We start from the raw sequence: 7,057 nt of genomic DNA, 5'->3' as shown, positions 1-7,057 counted from the left end.
ATGAGGATAGGACTTCTAACTCTCATTCATTGCCAAGAGCTTTCTTAGCTACTGATGAGCGGATAATTTATATGCTTTTTGGCATTGTTTTTAGTATGTTTTTAGTATGTTTTAGTTAGTTTTTAGTATATTTTTATTAGTTTTTAGTTAAAATTCACTTTTCTGGACTTTACTATGAGTTTGTGTGTTTTTTTGTGATTTCAGGTATTTTCCGGCTGAAATTGAGGGACCTGAGCAAAAATCTGATTCAGAGGCTGAAAAGGACTGCAGATGCTATTGGATTCTGACCTCCCTGCACTTAAAGTGGATTTTCTGGAGCTACAGAAGCCCAATTGGCGCGCTCTCAACGGCGTTGGAAAGTAGACATCTTGGGTTTCCAGCAATGTATAATAGTCTATACTTTGCCCGAGATTTGATGGCCCAAACCGGCGTTCCAAATCAGCTCAAAACTGCCCGGCGTTAAACGCCGGAACTGGCACAAGAATGGGAGTTAAACGCCCAAATTGGCACAAAAGCTAGCGTTTAACTCCAAGAAAAGTCTCTACACATGAAAGCTTCAATGCTCAGCCCAAGCACACACCAAGTGGGCCCGGAAGTGGATTTTTATGTCATTTACTCATTTCTGTAAACCTTAGGCTACTAGTTCTCTACAAATAGGACCTTTTACTATTGTATTTATCATCTTTAGATCTTTGAATCTTTTGATCACGTTTTGGGGGCTGGCCTCACGGCCATGCCTAGACCTTGTTCTTATGTATTTTCAATGGTGGAGTTTCTACACACCATAGATTAAGGTGTGGTGCTCTGCTGTACCTCGAGTATTAATGCAATTACTATTGTTCTTCTATTCAATTCAGCTTGTTCTTATTCCAAGATATTCATTCGCACTCAAGAACTTGATGAATGTGATGATTATGTGACGCTCATCATCATTCTCACTTATGAACATGTGCCTGACAACCACTCCCGTTCTACAAGCAAACAAGGCTTGAATGTTTATCTCTTGGATTCCTTAATCGGAATCTTCGTGGTATAAGCTACAATTGATGGCGGCATTCAAGAGAATCCAGAAGGTCTAAACCTTGTCTGTGGTATTCTGAGTTGGATTCAATGATTGAATGACTGTGACGAGCTTCAAACTCCTGAAGGCTGGGCGTTAGTGACAGACGCAAAAGAATCAATGGATTCTATTCCAACCGGATTGAGAACCGACAGATGATTTGCCGTGCCGTGACAGGGTGCGTTGAACATTTTCACTGAGAGGACGGGACTGTAGCCACTGACAACGGTGATTCCCAACATATAGCTTGCCATGGAAAGGAGTAAAAAGGATTGGATGAAGACAGTAGGAAAGCAGAGAGACGGAAGGGACAAAGCATGTCCATTCGCTTATCTGAAATTCTCACCAATGAATTACATAAGTATCTCTATCTTTATGCTTTATTCATATATCATTCATAACCATTTGAATCTGCCTGACTAAGATTTACAAGGTGACCATAGCTTGCTTCATACCAACAATCTCCGTGGGATCGACCCTTACTCGCGTAAGGTTTATTACTTGGACAACCCAGTGCACTTGCTGGTTAGTTGTGCGAAGTTGTGATAAAGAGTTGAGATTGCAATTGAGTGTACCATATTGATGGCGCCATTGATGATCACAATTTCGTGCACCAGCTACTAGTTTTATTCTTGCAATTTACTTTTCTTGTCCTTAATCCAAACCCCAAAATATACATCTCATAACCAACAACAAGAACACTTCACTGCAATTCCTTTGAGAGACGACCCGAGATTTGAATGCTTCGGTTATTATTTTTAGGGGGTTTGTTACTTGTGACAACTAAATTTTTGTATGAAAGGATTGATCGTTGGTTTAGAAACTATACTTGCAACGAGATTTCATTTGTGAAATTCTATATCATCAAAAATCTCGTTCATCAAAATGGCGCTGTTGCCGGGGCATTGCAAATGTGCGCTTGTTATTGGTTATTCTATATATGTGAATATTGTGAATATGTTTGCCTTTTGTTTCCTTGCTAGCTCTTGCTAGCTTTAGGATTTGATTTTCTTGGTTCTTATTAGTTCTTGGTTTTATTTTCCATTGTCACTATGAATTCTCATCCTTTTGGTTATGAGTGTGGTCACAATTATGTTGTAGGAAATGGTAATTTCAATAACAACATGCATCAAGGATGGAATCAAAGATGGAAGGAGTCTCAAGGACTTGATCACTCTTCGTGGTAACAACCTCCGGTTCCCTATAGGTATAATTCCCATCCTAACGCATGTCAATTCAATGGCTATGGTGAATTTTCTTGTGACTATCAACAACCACCATCATATGCCCATAGACCCCATACATCATACCCGAGAGTTGTGCCACATTTATGCCCGTTTTGTGCCTTTGGCCTGATTTCCATCCACGCGTACGCATACATGACACGTACGCGTCAATTTACACACTCCTCATCTACGCGCAAGTGTCAATGACGCATACGCGTCGATTCTACCTTGGCACATCTACGCTTACGCGTGACTGACGTATCCGCGCCGATTCTCTTTTCTGCTCACCCATGCGCACGCGTAAAGGACGCGTACGCGTGGGTTCAAAATCACCAATACCATCAACGCGCAAGCCCTAGCACAGACGCGTTCCTCACTCCCTCTCTATCAACGCTCCGTCTCCTTCTGCTCCCCCATAACCACCACTCCTCAAGCACCATAGCCACCACTCCGGCGACACCCACCACCGCCGATCACCCTCTTTCTTTCCCCCCTTCCTTTCTTCTTCCTCCCCTCATTTCTCTCCCTTTTCCTTCCATTTCGGCCAACCACTTCTCCGCAACTACCAGAACCGCCGTGACCCTCCATTGTCACCGGTGGACCCCTATCAACCACCCGTATCCTTTGTTTCTCACCTTCTCTCTTTCTCACCTCGCCTTGATAGAAGAGGAGCTGTACCCCTCTGCACTATTCCCCTCTGCTCTGCGTCAACCACCGCGAGCCACCAAGTTACTGCCACCTCTAGGCGGTGCTGCTCTTGTTCTCCTCATTTCCTTCTTCAACTCCAATCTGCTTCTGCACCCAGGTTTTCCCATGTCCTTCCCCTACCTTAATGCTACTTTGTTCTTCAGTTCTACTCTGTTTTTCATTTTTCTTTTGTTAATTCTATTCTGTTTAGTTACTTAGTTAGTTGTTTAATTTTTGCAGACTTAGGATAGATAGCATTGCATGTGGTTAGATAGCTAGGTTGTGGTTAGAGGCTTCTAGGCCTGATAAGTGCTCTGTTTTTGTTTAATTTCTGCATATTACTTGCTTGATGAATGGTGAATGATGTTGTTATTCTGTGTATATATTGTTACTGCTGTGCTGATTTTGGATTCACATGAATTGTTTGAATGCTGTCTTGCTAAATTGAATATGCGTTATTTTGCTTGATGTTGCTTGAACCATATGAATTGGTTAATTGTTTTACCTGTTTGATATAACTTCGATTCTTATGTGTTAGTTTGCTGCTGATTATTATCTGGGAACGTCCAATTTACTACTGGAATGCTGCCAAAATTTTTGGAAAGCCCCTTTTATTTACTTGCAACCTAGGGATTGAACTTGGCACTTTCGAATTTGAGATTTACTCACCTTACACCAAGTTCAATCCATAGGTTGATTTGGCCAGCATTCCCGTATTGTATCTTGGTTCCCCTTTTCTTGTGCATTGATGGAATCACGGAACTAATTGTTGGAACTCTGTGACAATTAGGACCTTGATTACCAAATCATTTTTGAACCTTTTAAATATCTTCAATCATACAAGCTAGGTCCAATTTTCGTCCTTCATGGTCGTTTTCAATTGTACTTTTCTAATTGACCATTGAAATGCTTTCTAAACTTTCAAGCGGCCTAGTCTTGCTCTTTTTGAATGAGGTTCTGTTGAGTTGTGATTATTGGTGTAATTTTACTCATGTAGCTATTCTCATTGTCCAACTTGCTTTAGGCTACATGAGTCCACTCTTGAGCTTGTAACACCAATTTTTACAAACTTAGTGACCATAAACATTGATGACTTATTTTTCTATTCTATGCTTTTATGAATTCCATATTTCATCATTAATGTCTTGCATCATCCTCATGAATGTGAGTATGCTTGTTCTCTATAATTTTTGAGCTTCCCTTGGTTAAGTTCTATATTCGTCATGTCACTAATATTTGACCTAGTTTTCTAACTACTGACCCTGATTAACTCTCTAATTCTTCTTTTTAGTTTTCACATTAACTCTTCTATATTCTTTGAGGCATGATGATTATTGTGGCTTAACAAACAAGCACTTTGCTAGCATCACTTGAATTCTTGGTTTGTATCCTATTTGGTTTTGATCTCTAGTTTCTTGTATTCCAAGAGTTTTATTCTCTGCCTCACTTCATGAATATGTCAATTCTCTTGTTGTCTGTTGCCTGTCTGTTGCATAATTCCTTGCTTTATACCCCTCTACTTGGCTTAATTATTTATATCCTGTGATTTCTATTTTCTTCAGGATGTCTGACAGGGGAAAAGCCAAGGTTACCTCTCGAAAAAGGAAGAAATCTCAATCTTCTGCTGCTTCTTCCTTCTCCAGTTATGCCAAGAACCCTCTTTCAGACAAAGAAAAAGTAGTTCAGTTACTGTCTGGTGCACAAAATTGTGATCATCAATGGCGCCATCAACATGGTACGCTCAATTGCAATCTCAACTCTTTATCACAACTTTGCACAACTAACCAGCAAGTGCAATGGGTCGTCCAAGTAATAAACCTTACGTGAGTAAGGGTCGATCCCACGGAGATTGTTGGTATGAAGCAAGCTATGGTCATCATGTAAATCTCAGTCAGGCGGGTTCAAATGGTTATGGAGGATTGATAATTAAAAGATGAATAAAACATAAAATAAAGATAGAGATACTTATGTAATTCATTGGTGAAAATTTCAGATAAGCGTATGGAGATGCTTTGTCCCTTCCGTCTCTCTGCTTTCCTACTGTCTTCATCCAATCCTCCTTTCCATGGCAAGCTGTATGTTGGGCATCACCGTTGTCAATGGCTACAGTCCCGTCTTCTCAGTGAAAATGTTCAACGCGCTCTGTCTCAGCACGGCTATTCATCTGTTGGTTCTCGATCATGTCGGAATAGAATCTAGTGATTCTTTTGCGTCTGTCACTAACGCCCCACAATCGCGAGTTTGAAGCTCGTCACAGTCATTCAATCCTTGAATCCTACTCGGAATACCACAGACAAGGTTTAGACTTTCCGGATTCTCAAGAATGCCGCCATCAATTCTAGCTTATACCACGAAGATTCTGATTAAGGAATCTAAGAGATAAATACTCAAGCCTTGTTTGCATGTAGAACGGAAGTGATTGTCAGGCACGCGTTCATAAGTGAGAATGATGGTGAGCGTCACATAATCATCACATTCATCATGCTTTTGGGTGCAAGTCAATATCTTAGAACAAGAATAAGCTAAATTGAATAGAAGAACAATAGTAATTGCATTAATACTCAAGGTACAACAGAGCTCCACACCTTAATCTATGGTGTGTAGAAACTCCACCGTTGAAAATACATAAGAACAAGGTCTAGGCATGGCCGAGAGGCCAGCCCCATGATCTAAGATAGTATAAGACTACTCGAAGATAGCTACCCCGATAAAAATACAATAGCAAAAGGTCCTATTTATAGAGAACTAGTAGCTTAGGATTTACAAAAATGAGTAAATGACGTAAAAATCCACTTCCGGGCCCACTTGGTGTGTGCTTGGGCTGAGCATTGAAGCTTTCATGTGTAGAGACTTTTCTTGGAGTTAAACGCTAGCTTTTGTGCCAGTTTGGGCGTTTAACTCCCACTTCTGTGCCAGTTCCGGCGTTTAACGCCGGGCAGTCTTGAGCTGATTTGGAACGCCGGTTTGGGCCATCAAATCTCGGACAAAGTATGAACTATTATATATTGCTGGAAAGCCCAGGATGTCTACTTTCCAACGCAGTCGAGAGCGCGCCAATTGGGCTTCTGTAGCTCTAGAAAATCCACTTTGAGTGCAGGGAGGTCAAAATCCAACAGCATCTGCAGTCTTTTTCAGCCTCTGAATCAGATTTTTGCTCAGGTCCCTCAATTTCAGCCAGAAAATACTTAAAATCACAGAAAAACACACAAACTCATAGTAAAGTCCAGAAAAGTGAATTTTAAATAAAAACTAATAAAAATATAATAAAAACTAACTAAAACATACTAAAACCATACTAAAAATAATGCCAAAAAGCATATAAATTATCCGCTCATCACTGTCCCCTACCAACGGAGAGATGTTTCCAAACCTGTAATGTGAGCTCCGCTTCCCAATTTTTCAGGGACAGAAGCTCAACTTAGAGAAGAAGCTTGCCATTCCTTTAGATCTGAGGCAGTCCATTGAGCTTCGGCTTGATGGGTTGGGCCTGTCCTTCATGGATAGGGAGCTGGCTAGGGTGAATGAGTCATGGGTGCGTGACTTTTATTCCAACTTCTATACACCGACACTTGACTCGATTCACCTGAGAGGCGGACGGATCCTGATTACAGAGACAGATATTGAGGTTACACTCCGCTGTCAGCCTAAGACCGGTGATACGGATGCTTTTACACAGGCTGAGGTGGAGATGCACTGTATGACATATGATTATGAAGCACTGAGGTAGTTGCCACCCTATACGCCCTTCAGAGATGGATGCCAATAAAACAAAACCCAAGGGGTTGATGTTCAATTATCTGACTCGGGAGGCGAGGACCTGACAGCAGATCTTTGCCCATTATGTGATGCCTACCACGCACTTCTCAGAGATTCCGGTGGACATGCTCGCTCTGATCAAGTGCATTATAGAGGGACACCAGTTGTATTTCCCCCGCCTGATTAGGAAGTATATGTGGTGAGCGCATGTCCATGGCACACTTTTATTTCCTACCTTGGTCACAGAGATGTGTCAGCTGGCTGGCGTACCCTGGCATCAGGATAATGAGTCACCACCCCAATCCACGGAAAGGAGAAAGTGATTTCG

This window comes from Arachis stenosperma, chromosome 3, assembly GCF_014773155.1.
Source record: "Arachis stenosperma cultivar V10309 chromosome 3, arast.V10309.gnm1.PFL2, whole genome shotgun sequence".
NCBI classification, from domain to species: domain Eukaryota; kingdom Viridiplantae; phylum Streptophyta; class Magnoliopsida; order Fabales; family Fabaceae; genus Arachis; species Arachis stenosperma.
Note: the sequence above shows the minus strand (reverse complement) of the source record.